This window comes from Pagrus pagrus (genome assembly GCF_965226575.1).
Source record: "Pagrus pagrus genome assembly, contig: HAP1_SCAFFOLD_237, whole genome shotgun sequence".
In the NCBI taxonomy this organism is placed as follows: Eukaryota; Metazoa; Chordata; class Actinopteri; order Spariformes; family Sparidae; genus Pagrus; species Pagrus pagrus.
Genome location: NW_028175226.1, coordinates 69,976 through 84,380, shown reverse-complemented (window position 1 = coordinate 84,380; position 14,405 = coordinate 69,976). Strand labels below are relative to the sequence as shown.

General features: G+C 40.9%; 1 long non-coding RNA gene across 1 annotated transcript; it reads right to left on the bottom strand.

The window, feature by feature from the left end:
• Positions 1 to 1,560: 1,560 nt before the first annotated feature.
• LOC311254070 lies at positions 1,561 to 9,157 on the bottom strand. The gene is made up of 4 exons (XR_014622181.1): positions 9,095 to 9,157; positions 6,305 to 6,785; positions 4,334 to 4,814; positions 1,561 to 2,848 (listed from the first exon to the last, which is right to left on the bottom strand). It is a non-coding gene; the product is annotated as an uncharacterized lncRNA (long non-coding RNA).
• Between the last annotated feature and the right edge of the window lie 5,248 nt (positions 9,158 to 14,405).

Genomic DNA, 14,405 nt, shown 5'->3' with positions numbered 1-14,405 from the left:
TTACACAACATCCACCCTGATTGCACTGTGATGATTCGTAGCAGCAAGGTTCACATTATCCAACAGAAATCATTCGGTCCATCTGAAACAATGTTATCCAAGTGGTGTCATTCGTTCCAATTGACAAGAAATCATCCAACCTATGCTGTAAGTGAGTCTGGCTGTAATCAAACAGCAGTTACGCGTAACACTACAGCATAGGTGGGACACTGCGCGTAACTGCACAGGTTTCTCTATGCCTTCTGCCTATGATAGTTTTTGTTGACCTGGGGAAAGTTTGATTACAGCCAGACTCACTTACAGCATAGGTTGGACAATTTCGTGTCAATTGGAACGAATGATACTACTTGGACAAAGTTAGATTGCAGACAGATTCACCTCCGGTTACGCGTAGCAGCAAGGTTCACATTATCCAACGGAAATCATTCGGTCCATCTGAAACAATGTTATCCAAGTGGTGTCATTCGTTCCAATTGACAAGAAATCATCCAACCTATGCTGTAAGTGAGTCTGGCTGTAATCAAACAGCAGTTACGCGTAACACTACAGCATAGGTGGGACACTGCGCGTAACTGCACAGGTTTCCCTATGCCTTCTGCCTATGATAGTTTTTGTTGACCTGGGGAAAGTTTGATTACAGCCAGACTCACTTACAGCATAGGTTGGACAATTTCGTGTCAATTGGAACGAATGATACTACTTGGACAAAGTTAGATTGCAGACAGATTCACCTCCGGTTACGCGTAACAATATAGGTTTCCATATGCCATCTGCCTATGATATTTTTTGATGACTTGATGCTGTACTGTTTGCATTGGCAAATCTATGCTGTTTCACGTAACAGGAGGTGAATCTGTCTGTAAGTGTTAGAGAAAAGTAAGAAAGTGCATCTCTGCCTCCACCTCAACTGTCAAACATTGACCACATGGTATGTTTACTTTTTGTTGATCTTATTTTTTGTGTCTTTAAGACTCACACACACTCACAATTATTTTTGAGAGAGAATTAGCAGAATATATCTGTACTGTCAGACATAGAAAGGCGAGACAGATCCTGACCAGATACAGGCTCAGTGACTATTCATTTGTGACATGCAGTGATGTATTCCCCTGCTAATTATACAGCAGAACCGTCTACATTATATCCTGTGTGTGTGTGTGATTTGTGACTGAATAAACAAACACTTTCTCTGATCACCAGAGACCCAAACTCCAATTCCACTGAGGGATGGCAGATGATAACAGTGGTGTCCAGACTGACGTGACAATGCAGTCCAATGATACAAAGACAGAGTATCGCGAAAGCGAATTACTGTGTATGAACACTGACATCTTTCTGTTTGACGAGATGCTGACGAACTTCCCCGAAACCAATGTTGATTGGAGCGACACAAACAGCCTACTACAGCCCTTACTATGGTTACATGAAGACTTTGACAGCCCACCTGAATATTCCTGTGTACTTGAAGAAATCATTGAGATACTTGATGGCCCCTGGATACCTTAGACTCTTGTATATCCATGTGGTGTCTACTGGTGTACAATGAAGAAATCACACCGTACTTTTTTATTTTATTCACATTGCATTCCATAACAACTTCAAATGCGAACATAATACAAATCTGTCTAAGGCTCAGCATATTGTTAACATGATCAACAATGTCATTGTCATTGTCATTAAATCTATGTGTCAGCTCTCTCTGTCTCTCTGTCTCTCTCACTCTCAATTCAAATTTACTTTATTTGCATGAATGTCACAGAGACTGTGTTGCTAAAGCGCAAAGAGTCAATTAAACAGAACACAAATACACTTCATGAGTTAATATATACATATATACATAGAGTAAAAATTGAAGAAAATAAAATAAGACATCAATTGTGAGGACATGTTTCTGTGTGGGTGTGTGTGTACACACTTTACACAGTACCATATGCACAGACAAAAACCCTCAAATGGATTACTTCAGAAAATCTCAATTTACCCACTTACCAGCAACCTGACAGTTAGTATGACTGGGGGCAGTGGTGGTATGTTGCCGCGTCCGCAAAGTCTGACACCCCCTCTTCCTCCACTGTGGTTTCTCACCAGCTTAGCTCTCACACGAGCAGGGAGATGGTCAGAGGGTGCGCTGTTTTTGTCCCACAGGGCTAGCAGGGTATCTTTGGAGTAGGCAAGGTGACACACTCCCTGAGTCCACAGTCCGTCATGCGGCCACTGCGGCAGTCAGTTGGAGGGTCAGCTGCTTGGCTAACGCCATCGGCGCCTGTCCACTGGATCCTCTGCTCCTCTCCACCGTCGTCGTAGGGAGACTGGGCTGTCTCTCGTGGGCCAGCTGCTAGGCTAATGCCATCAGCACCTGTCCACCGGATCCTCTGCTCCTCTCCGCCGTGTCGTAGGGAGACTGGGCTGTCTCTCGTGGGCCAGCTGCTAGGCTAATGCCATCAGCGCCTACCCACCGGATCCTCTGCTCCTCTCCACCGTCGTCGTAGGGAGACTGGGCTGTCTCTCGTGGGCCAGCTGCTAGGCTAATGCCATCAGCGCCTACCCACCGGATCCTCTGCTCCTCTCCGCCGTGTCGTAGGGAGACTGGGCTGTCTCTCGTGGGCCAGCTGCTAGGCTAATGCCATCAGCGCCTACCCACCGGATCCTCTGCTCCTCTCCGCCGTGTCGTAGGGAGACTGGGCTGTCTCTCGTGGGCCAGCTGCTCGGCTAACGCCGTTGGCTAGTTGACGTTGTTAACTCAGGCGTCCGTGGTGGCTACCACTGCGTGGTAAGGAGCTGATTGGGTTGGGAACCAGTCGTCCTAGAACTGCACCACATTTGTTTTCCTCTCTCTTCTCTGTCATACCTGAAACACACAAGTTATAAAATAGTGAAAAGAAAGCAGCACAAATAACACAACACAAGTACACAAGCACCCACCACAGAGTCAATTAAACAGGACAAAAATACACTTCATAAGTTAATATAAACATATAAAAATAGAGTAAAATTTAAGAAAAATAAAAAAGACAATAATTGTCTGTGTGTTCGTGTGCATGTTTAAAATAATAAACAGTAATAGAATAATAAGTAATAATGAGAATAAGTATTACTAATAAGTTACTGTAAGTAAAAGTTCATATTGTTTTCACATTCTGCTAAAACATGAACTTAAAGCAACACTAGGTAGTTTTTCGACCTTAAAATAATATTTCTAAACTCAGTTATGTGGTAGAATAATGGTTAATATGATGAATGGTGACGCCTCTGCAGCTTGGCTGGGGTCACGGCGGCAGAAACCGCACTGTGTAACTTCCCAGAGCGGGTAGGTACAGTACATACCTGACATAAAGAAGTCTAGTGCGACCTGCTTTAAGACACGTTTATTCATCGGTGGATTTAGCCAGCAGCTACTTGGATTTTTTGTAAACCAATGCCAATGCCAGGTCGCACTAGACTTCTTTACATCAGGTATGTACCTACCCTCTCTGGGAAGTTACCTAGTGTTGCTTTACCTGACAGCAAACAATCGAGAATCCATTGTGGTCTGTGTCTCAACAGCAGCCAGGCAGCGTGAGGTTGTGAGCCTGAGCTCAGGGCAAAGGAAAGTCACAGATGACTTTTTTCTACACTTGCGGATCATGGCACGCATTTGCAGATCTGCCGCGGCAGAAGTGTAGCAAAAGGGAACAGAAATAAATGAGTCTTTCAGTCTTTACATTGAAATATTTCTTAATGTGTGACATGCAGTGACATCTGACTCTCTCTCTCTCTCTCTCTCTCTCTCTCTCTCTCTCTCTCTCTCGGGTTTTATGTAGCTTCCTCCTTTGACTTCCTCCTTAGACTCTTGTATATCCATGTGGTGTCTACTGGTGTATAATGAAGAAATCACACCGTACTTTTTTATTTTATTCACATTGCATTCCATAACAACTTCAAATGCGAACATAATACAAATCTGTCTAAGGCTCAGCATATTGTTAACATGATCAACAATGTCATTGTCATTGTCATTAAATCTATGTGTCAGCTCTCTCTGTCTCTCTGTCTCTCTCACTCTCAATTCAAATTTACTTTATTTGCATGAATGTCACAGAGACTGTGTTGCTAAAGCGCAAAGAGTCAATTAAACAGAACACAAATACACTTCATGAGTTAATATATACATATATAAATAGAGTAAAAATTGAAGAAAATAAAATAAGACATCAATTGTGAGGACATGTTTCTGTGTGGGTGTGTGTGTACACACTTTACACAGTACTATATGCACAGACATTTGGTGTGACAAAACTTCAACACTATAATCCTCAAATGGATTACTTCAGAAAATTTCAATTTACCAACTTACCAGCAACATGACAGTTAGTATGACTGGGGGCCGTGGTGGTATGTTGCCGCGCCCGCAAAGTCTGACACCCCCCTCTTCCTCCATTGTGGTTTCTCACAAGCTTAGCTCTCACACGAGCAGGGAGACTGGGCTGTCTCTCGTGGGCCAGCTGCTAGGCTAACGCCGTCAGCACCTGTCCACCGGATCCTCTGCTCCTCTCCGCCGTTGTAGTCGGGGGACTGGGCTGTCTCTCGTGGGCCAGCTGCTAGGCTAACGCCGTCAGCACCTGTCCACCGGATCCTCTGCTCCTCTCCGCCGTTGTAGTCGGGGGACTGGGTTCTCTCTCGTGGGCCAGCTGCTCGGCTAACGCCGTTGGCTAGTTGACGTTGTTAACTCAGGCGTCCGTGGTGGCTACCGCTGCGTGGTGAGGAGCTGACTGGGTTGGGAACCAGTCGTCCTACAACTGCACCACATTTGTTTTCCTCTCTCTTCTCTGTCATACCTGAAACACACAAGTTATAAAATAGTGAAAAGAAAGCAGCACAAATAACACAACACAAGTACACAAGCACCCGCCGCAGAGTCAATTAAACAGGACAAAAATACACTTCATAAGTTAATATAAATAAATAGAGTAAAATTTAAGAAAAATAAAATAAGACAATAATTATCTGTGTGTTCGTGTGCATGTTTAAAATAATAAACAGTAATAGAACAATAAGTAATAATGAGAATAAGTATTACTAATAAGTTACTGTAAGTAAAAGTTCATATTGTTTTCACATTCTGCTAAAACATGAACTTAAAGCAACACTAGGTAGTTTTTCGACCTTAAAATAATATTTCTAAACTCAGTTATGTGGTAGAATAATGGTTAATATGATGAATGGTGACGCCTCTGCAGCTTGGCTGGGGTCACGGCGGCAGAAACCGCACTGTGTAACTTCCCAGAGCGGGTAGGTACAGTACATACCTGACATAAAGAAGTCTAGTGCGACCTGCTTTAAGACACGTTTATTCATCGGTGGATTTAGCCAGCAGCTACTTGGATTTTTTGTAAACCAATGCCAATGCCAGGTCGCACTAGACTTCTTTACATCAGGTATGTACCTACCCTCTCTGGGAAGTTACCTAGTGTTGCTTTACCTGACAGCAAACAATCGAGAATCCATTGTGGTCTGTGTCTCAACAGCAGCCAGGCAGCGTGAGGTTGTGAGCCTGAGCTCAGGGCAAAGGAAAGTCACAGATGACTTTTTTCTACACTTGCGGATCATGGCACGCATTTGCAGATCTGCCGCGGCAGAAGTGTAGCAAAAGGGAACAGAAATAAATGAGTCTTTCAGTCTTTACATTGAAATATTTCTTAATGTGTGACATGCAGTGACATCTGACTCTCTCTCTCTCTCTCTCTCTCTCTCTCTCTCTCTCTCTCTCTCTCTCTCTCTCGGGTTTTATGTAGCTTCCTCCTTTGACTTCCTCCTTAGACTCTTGTATATCCATGTGGTGTCTACTGGTGTATAATGAAGAAATCACACCGTACTTTTTTATTTTATTCACATTGCATTCCATAACAACTTCAAATGCGAACATAATACAAATCTGTCTAAGGCTCAGCATATTGTTAACATGATCAACAATGTCATTGTCATTGTCATTAAATCTATGTGTCAGCTCTCTCTGTCTCTCTGTCTCTCTCACTCTCAATTCAAATTTACTTTATTTGCATGAATGTCACAGAGACTGTGTTGCTAAAGCGCAAAGAGTCAATTAAACAGAACACAAATACACTTCATGAGTTAATATATACATATATAAATAGAGTAAAAATTGAAGAAAATAAAATAAGACATCAATTGTGAGGACATGTTTCTGTGTGGGTGTGTGTGTACACACTTTACACAGTACTATATGCACAGACATTTGGTGTGACAAAACTTCAACACTATAATCCTCAAATGGATTACTTCAGAAAATTTCAATTTACCAACTTACCAGCAACATGACAGTTAGTATGACTGGGGGCAGTGGTGGTATGTTGCCGCGCCCGCAAAGTCTGACACCCCCCTCTTCCTCCATTGTGGTTTCTCACAAGCTTAGCTCTCACACGAGCAGGGAGACTGGGCTGTCTCTCGTGGGCCAGCTGCTAGGCTAACGCCGTCAGCACCTGTCCACCGGATCCTCTGCTCCTCTCCGCCGTTGTAGTCGGGGGACTGGGCTGTCTCTCGTGGGCCAGCTGCTAGGCTAACGCCGTCAGCACCTGTCCACCGGATCCTCTGCTCCTCTCCGCCGTTGTAGTCGGGGGACTGGGTTCTCTCTCGTGGGCCAGCTGCTCGGCTAACGCCGTTGGCTAGTTGACGTTGTTAACTCAGGCGTCCGTGGTGGCTACCGCTGCGTGGTGAGGAGCTGACTGGGTTGGGAACCAGTCGTCCTACAACTGCACCACATTTGTTTTCCTCTCTCTTCTCTGTCATACCTGAAACACACAAGTTATAAAATAGTGAAAAGAAAGCAGCACAAATAACACAACACAAGTACACAAGCACCCGCCGCAGAGTCAATTAAACAGGACAAAAATACACTTCATAAGTTAATATAAATAAATAGAGTAAAATTTAAGAAAAATAAAATAAGACAATAATTATCTGTGTGTTCGTGTGCATGTTTAAAATAATAAACAGTAATAGAACAATAAGTAATAATGAGAAAAATGACAGTATCAATAAACAGAAATAAATGAGTCTTAGTCTTTACATTGAAACATTTCTTAATGTGTGACATGCAGTGACATCTGACTCTCTATATCTCTCTCGGGTTTTATGTAGCTTCCTCCTTTGTGTGGGAGGTATGGAGTTCTAATTGTTGCAAAACTATTTGCAAATGTGCATCTCAAACTGTGTGTGTGTATTCAGATCTTTGTGTGGGTATTCAGATCTGTGTGTGTGTGTGTGTGTTCAGTGTCGCGATCCGCAAGTGTAGAAAAGATTTGTCTGTCATTTTCCTTTGCCCTGAACTGACGCTGCCTGGCTGCTGTAGCAGTACAATCTACACATTGAGCGTGTCACTATTGGGGTGACACTAACAGATGATCGTTACCCTAAACTTACTGTAACTAAAAGTTCATATTTTGTTCACATTCTGCTAAAACATGAACCTAACTGACAGCAAACAATCGAGAATCCATTGTGATCTGCCTCTCAACAACAGCCAGGCAGCGTGAGGTTGTGAGCCTGAGCTCAGGGCATACAATCATCAGAAGATGATTGCATGCATGCTCCAATGTCTCACTTAACAATGATAAAGTTAATCTAAATTTCACTTTATCAACTTCACAGTTACTTAAATACACTTTCTGGGCCCACAAACACCTTAATTCCTTATTCACTTGACACGTTTAAGGGCAAAAAAAAAACCCCTCACTAAACACACACCTTAATACAATCTAAATCCTACACCTAAATATATACCCAAACCAAAATAACGTAAACACGGACACACAGATCTGAACACATACATACAAATGTCAACACGAACACACATATCTAAATACGTACAGAGACATTAATACACATTTGCAAATACTTTTGTATTTGTCTCTCTCTCCCACCTTTTCCAATATAACAAAAAAATGAAATTAAAATATTACTGTCCCCTTTTTTTCCAGGAAATACTATAAATAAATTATTCCTTTTTTTTAAAGAAAAATTTTACATTGTATTATATACACAGACAAAAAACTTTTAACACTGTTTTTAACACATCCTCAAATGGATTACTTCAGAAAATCTCAATTTATCAACTTCAACGTTACTTAAACACACACTCTGGGCCCACAAACACCTTAATGCAATCTAAATCAAACCAAACCAAAATAATGTACCATTCCCGATGTATTGGGGTGACACTAACAGATGATCGTTACCCTAAACTTACTGTAACTAAAAGTTCATATTTTGTTCACATTCTGCTAAAACATGAACCTAACTGACAGCAAACAATCGAGAATCCATTGTGATCTGCCTCTCAACAGCAGCCAGGCAGCGTGAGGTTGTGAGCATGAGGTCAGGGTATACAATCATCAGAAGATGATTGCATGCATGCTCCAATGTCTCACTTAACAATGATAAAGTTAATCTAAATTTCACTTTATCAACTTCACAGTTACTTAAATACACTTTCTGGGCCCACAAACACCTTAATTCCTTATTCACTTGACACGTTTAAGGGCAAAAAAAAAAACCCTCACTAAACACACACCTTAATACAATCTAAATCCTACACCTAAATATATACCCAAACCAAAATAACGTAAACACGGACACACAGATCTGAACACATACATACAAATGTCAACACGAACACACATATCTAAATACGTACAGAGACATTAATACACATTTGCAAATACGTTTGTATTTGTCTCTCCCTCCCACCTTTTCCAATATAACAAAAAAATGAAATTAAAATATTACTGTCCCCTTTTTTTCCAGGAAATACTATAAATAAATTATTCCTTTTTTTTAAAGAAAAATTTTACATTGTATTATATACACAGACAAAAAACTTTTAACACTGTTTTTAACACATCCTCAAATGGATTACTTCAGAAAATCTCAATTTATCAACTTCAACGTTACTTAAACACACACTCTGGGCCCACAAACACCTTAATGCAATCTAAATCAAACCAAACCAAAATAATGTACCATTCCCGATGTATTATACTCGTTGTGGTCCCAAAACTACTCAACAAGTAAAATAAAAGGATATTTGAGTCAATCTTACCGTCCCGTCTGTCCTTCAACACGGAGTCTGTCAGTTTTCTCTTTCCTCCTCACACGTTACCAGAATAACTCAATACTAAAGTCCTGGTTCCTGGAAACTCTGTCTTTTCCATTCTCTCTACATGGGGGACGGCATTTCCTGTTGCAATGCAAACTCTGTGTGTGTGTGTGTGTGTGTGTGTGTGTGTGTGTGTGTGGTGTGATCTCTCTCTCTCTCTCTCTGTGTGTGTGTGTGTGTGTGTGTGTGTGTGTGTGTGTGTGTGTCTCCCGTCTTTTCCAATATATTGGAACATTATACATTTTTGCTTTAAAACTCATAGTATCATGTAAGTAATCGCAATTGTCTTTTTTTCATTTTAATTACAAGAGGTTTGTATCTTTTTGAAAATAATGTTGCAACTCAAACGTCTTTCTCTTGTCCATTATTTTGAAATTGTTCACACTGTCTATAGTTTGTGGAAAATATAATCTTGCTAACAAAGTAAATTTACTGCTGCAGGTGTTATGTCTCATGCAGCTATCATGCAATTATATTTCTGTGTGTGAGAACACGATGCGCTCAGATCAAGGCCACACTCCCCTCCATATTGCCAAACAGGAAATGATCCCACGGGAAAAAAAACTGAGCTCAGGCACATTCTCATTTGTCAGATGGACACGTGCACACACTCTCTCTGTCTTTCTCTCTCTGTCTTTCTCTCACCTGTTGGTAGTTCTCGCAGACAGTTGCAACAAACTTTCAATAACATTGAACTTTTCTCATAGCTTTGGTATATAAGGCTTTTTTGAGGCCCTGCTCATTGTTCAGTGCACTGTGTGGCAGCACCATGGCAGATTGATATACAGTAAATGCAGCTCTTGATTATATTTTTGATCACCACACAGGTGTTATTTTATGTAACTGTATAAAAATATTAAATGGTTTCAAAACAAATGTCCATGGTATCTTTGACCCAAAGTAGTCTGTGATAAACAGTATACTATGTTTCATCTGATTATTTCTTATAGTCAAAATAATCCAGAAATTGTGTTTTTTAGAACTCAAATTCAAGATGTACCCGCTCAGATCAATGAGGCATAGAGGGCATAAATAACAAAAAGAAGTTCAAAACTTGTAATGTTCACAAGAACTTAAGTTGATAAAAAAATCTAACACAACAAGTAGTGATAATATATGTATTATTAGAGTTTTTATGATGAGTTTTAATGGAACGGTCATTTTTGACCGGGAACACAAAATTGTTTAACATGAAATGAACACAACATGAGGGTTAAATTTGAAGCATTTCTTCATGTGTGACATGCAGTGATGTATTCCCCTGCTAATTAGACAGCAATGCAAAGTGTGTGTGTGTGTGTGTGTGTGTGTGTGTGTGTGCGTGGGTGTGTGTGTCATGAACCATAACGAGGCTCAAATCATCCAACCAGTGCTTTTCGGTCCAATTGACTCGGACTTATCAATCCGGTACTATTTGATCCAATTAAAATGATGTCATCCAGCAGGTACTGCCTGCATTTGCGAGGCTGTACTGTTATGGAAATGTGTGTGTGTGTGTGTGTGTGTGTGTGTGTGTGTGTCTCCCGTCTTTTCCAATATATTGGAACATTATACATTTTTGCTATAAAACTCATAGTATCATGTAAGTAATCGCAATTGTCTTTTTTTCATTTTAATTACAAGAGGTTTGTATCTTTTTGAAAATAATGTTGCAACTCAAACGTCTTTCTCTTGTCCATTATTTTGAAATTGTTCACACTGTCTATAGTTTGTGGAAAATATAATCTTGCTAACAAAGTAAATGTACTGCTGCAGGTGTTATGTCTCATGCAGCTATCATGCAATTATATTTCTGTGTGTGAGAACACGATGCACTCAGATCAAGGCCACACTCCCCTCCATATTGCCAAACAGGAAATGATCCCACGGGAAAAAAACTGAGCTCAGGCACATTCTCATTTGTCAGATGGACACGTGCACACACTCTCTCTGTCTTTCTCTCTCTGTCTTTCTCTCACCTGTTGGTAGTTCTCGCAGACAGTTGCAACAAACTTTCAATAACATTGAACTTTTCTCGTAGCTTTGGTATATAAGGCTTTTTTGAGGCCCTGCTCATTGTTCAGTGCACTGTGTGGCAGCACCATGGCAGATTGATATACAGTAAATGCAGCTCTTGATTATATTTTTGATCACCACACAGGTGTTATTTTATGTAACTGTATAAAAATATTAAATGGTTTCAAAACAAATGTCCATGGTATCTTTGACCCAAAGTAGTCTGTGATAAACAGTATACTATGTTTCATCTGATTATTTCTTATAGTCAAAATAATCCAGAAATTGTGTTTTTTAGAACTCAAATTCAAGATGTACCCGCTCAGATCAATGAGGCATAGAGGGCATAAATAACAAAAAGAAGTTCAAAACTTGCAATGTTCACAAGAACTTAAGTTGATAAAAAAAAAATCTAACACAACAAGTAGTGATAATATATGTATTATTAGAGTTTTTATGATGAGTTTTAATGGAACGGTCATTTTTGACCGGGAACACAAAATTGTTTAACATGAAATGAACACAACATGAGGGTTAAATTTGAAGCATTTCTTCATGTGTGACATGCAGTGATGTATTCCCCTGCTAATTAGACAGCAATGCAAAGTGTGTGTGTGTGTGTGTGTGTGTGTGTGTGTGTGTGTGTGTGTCTTATTATTATTTAACATTATACATTTGTATGTCTTATATACAGTGGTGGCCAAAATTATTAGAACACCTGACAGATCAGAAAATATTGACCTTTTTTCCCCCTCCAAAACATGATTTCATTTCATAATGTTCATGAAACATGCAGATGGAGTCCTACTGTTTTTATCCACTTTTAACTTTAATACTTGTCCACCTTTTGCAGCAATTACAGCAGCACATCTCTTTGGCATGGTGTCATAATATTTCCTGAGAACTTCAACACTAACACTATCCCATGCCTTCTGCAAGTCAAGCCAAAGGCTTTCCTTTGAATGTACAACAGACAGTGATGTATTCCCCTGCTAATCATGTCTACATTATATCCTGTCTACAACAAATATAGATGGAGTGAGTCCTACTGTTTTTATCCACTTTTAACTTTAATATGTGTCCACCTTTTGACAGTGAAATAGGCCTAGCTTGTTTTTTGTAAGGAAAATGGCCTAAATCACCTTATGATGGCACTATTCTATAAGTGATGATGGGGATAATGATAGTATCACTGAACAGAAACAAATGAATGTTAAAGTCTTAAATTTGAAGCATTTCTTCATGTGTGACATGCAGTGATGTATTCCCCTGCTAATTAGACAGCAAAGCAAAGTGTGTGTGTGTGTGTGTGTGTGTGTGTGTGTGTGTGTGTGTGTGTGTGTGTGTCATGAACCATAACGAGGCTCAAATCATCCGTGTGTGTGTGTGTGTGTGTGTGTGTGTGTGTGTGTGTGTGTGTGTGTGTGTGTCATGAACCATAACGAGGCTCAAATCATCCAACCAGTGCTTTTCGGTCCAATTGACTCGGACTTATCAATCCGGTACTATTTGATCCAATTAAAATGATGTCATCCAGCAGGTACTGCCTGCATATGCAAGGGTATACTGTTATGTGTGTGTGTGTGTGTGTGTGTGTGTGTGTGTGTGTGTGTGTGTGTGTGTGTGTGTCTGTTGAGACTTGAAATTCTTAGGAGGAGTCTCTGCTTAATATAAGTGAAGTTACACAGACAGTAAAGTCAGTGTAACTTAGACTCTGGACTGAGAATATGAGCTGCTATGAAGAAGACAAAGGCAAGGTCAAAGGACAAAACAAAACTGGGATCGTACGTGGACATCATCCTAAATACAAGCAATTGCATCAACCTGATACAGAACTGAGAGAATCTACACCATCTCCTGTGCGCAAAATGGAACAAAGACGGTGGTGTGGGGAAAGTAATAAAAGGTTTGACAATAGAGCGTACCAAGAACAGTATGTGGTTGCTCATAACATTGGCCACCCGAGACACCCCGAGGGTCCTTATGGCAGAGGAAGAGGAAGAGGAAGAGGAAGAGGAACCTATCGATGTCAATCTCGGGTTGACAGACACGGGTCTGAACAAGGTCCACTCTGGAAGAACATTGGTTACAAAACACCAGTGTGCCATGCTACTGGAAGTGGAAAACGTCGGATATCTGAAGAACCTCAAGAATTGACAGTGTCCTCTAGTAAAAGTAAGTACCATAAGACCGATGAGAGAGACAGGCAGCATGACAGTGGCAACAGATCCCAATCTACAAGTCTTAGATGGACTGTTGGTAATTATAGTCAAGAGATTACTAAGACTTGTGTAAACCATAAGAGAAGGACAGAATCAGACAGCTCAGTTATTGGTGTGGTGAGAGCCAAAGTCTCCGGTGATCAAATTCACAGTGACACAGGTAGCGTTCCAACAGCAAAGCTTGGTAGACAAGACACAGGTGCTTTACACAAGCACAGTACGTCCAGAGTGCAGTCGTCCAAGGCTACCCCTCCCTCAACCTGTAATAAAAAAAAGAGAGCCTGGAAGAACGACAGTAACACCAACAGCAGCAGCAGTGACAGTGACAGCAACAGCAACAGCAACAGCAGCAGCGACAGCAGCAGTGACTCCAGCAGCGACTCCAGTAGCAACTCTGACAATGATGAAGAAGTGTATATTGTCAATGTGACCTCTGCCCCAAAGGCAATCGGAAGCATTAGCTCAAAGAGTGCAACCCGAGACAACAGAGCCTCTGCCGGCGCTGCCAGTGTTGAACAAGAGTCAAGGCCTGTCTCTTCCCCAAAGACAATCAGACACAGTGGCTCAAAGACTGCAGCTGGAGACAACAGAGGCTCCGCTGACTACGACGTGTCTAAAGTCCCAGCTGAGAAGAAGTCCAGGTACAAGACAGATGAGGCCTCTGCCCCAAAGATAAGGATTTACAAAGATGGGTATGTAGTATATATTATTGTGATTATATATTTATATGGATATTCATGAAGGGTATATATGGTATATATTTATATAGGTGTATTATGTAGTTAGGCTATTCGTGTAGCTACAAACTGAAGAGTAGTTAAAAAGGGGTGGGAATTTTTATTTATTTTTTAAAAAGTGTTGTACTTCTCCCACTCCTTGAGTGGAATGAGATCGATACTTTAGTTTCAGTCTTTCTCCTGTATGCACTGCTGCAGTTTCATCAAAGAGGCGACCTGGCTGTCTGTGTCTGTCTGAGTAAGCCCTCCCAGCAGGCACACTTTGCTCCACCTCCCCCCTCTTGTGATTTGATGATGTAC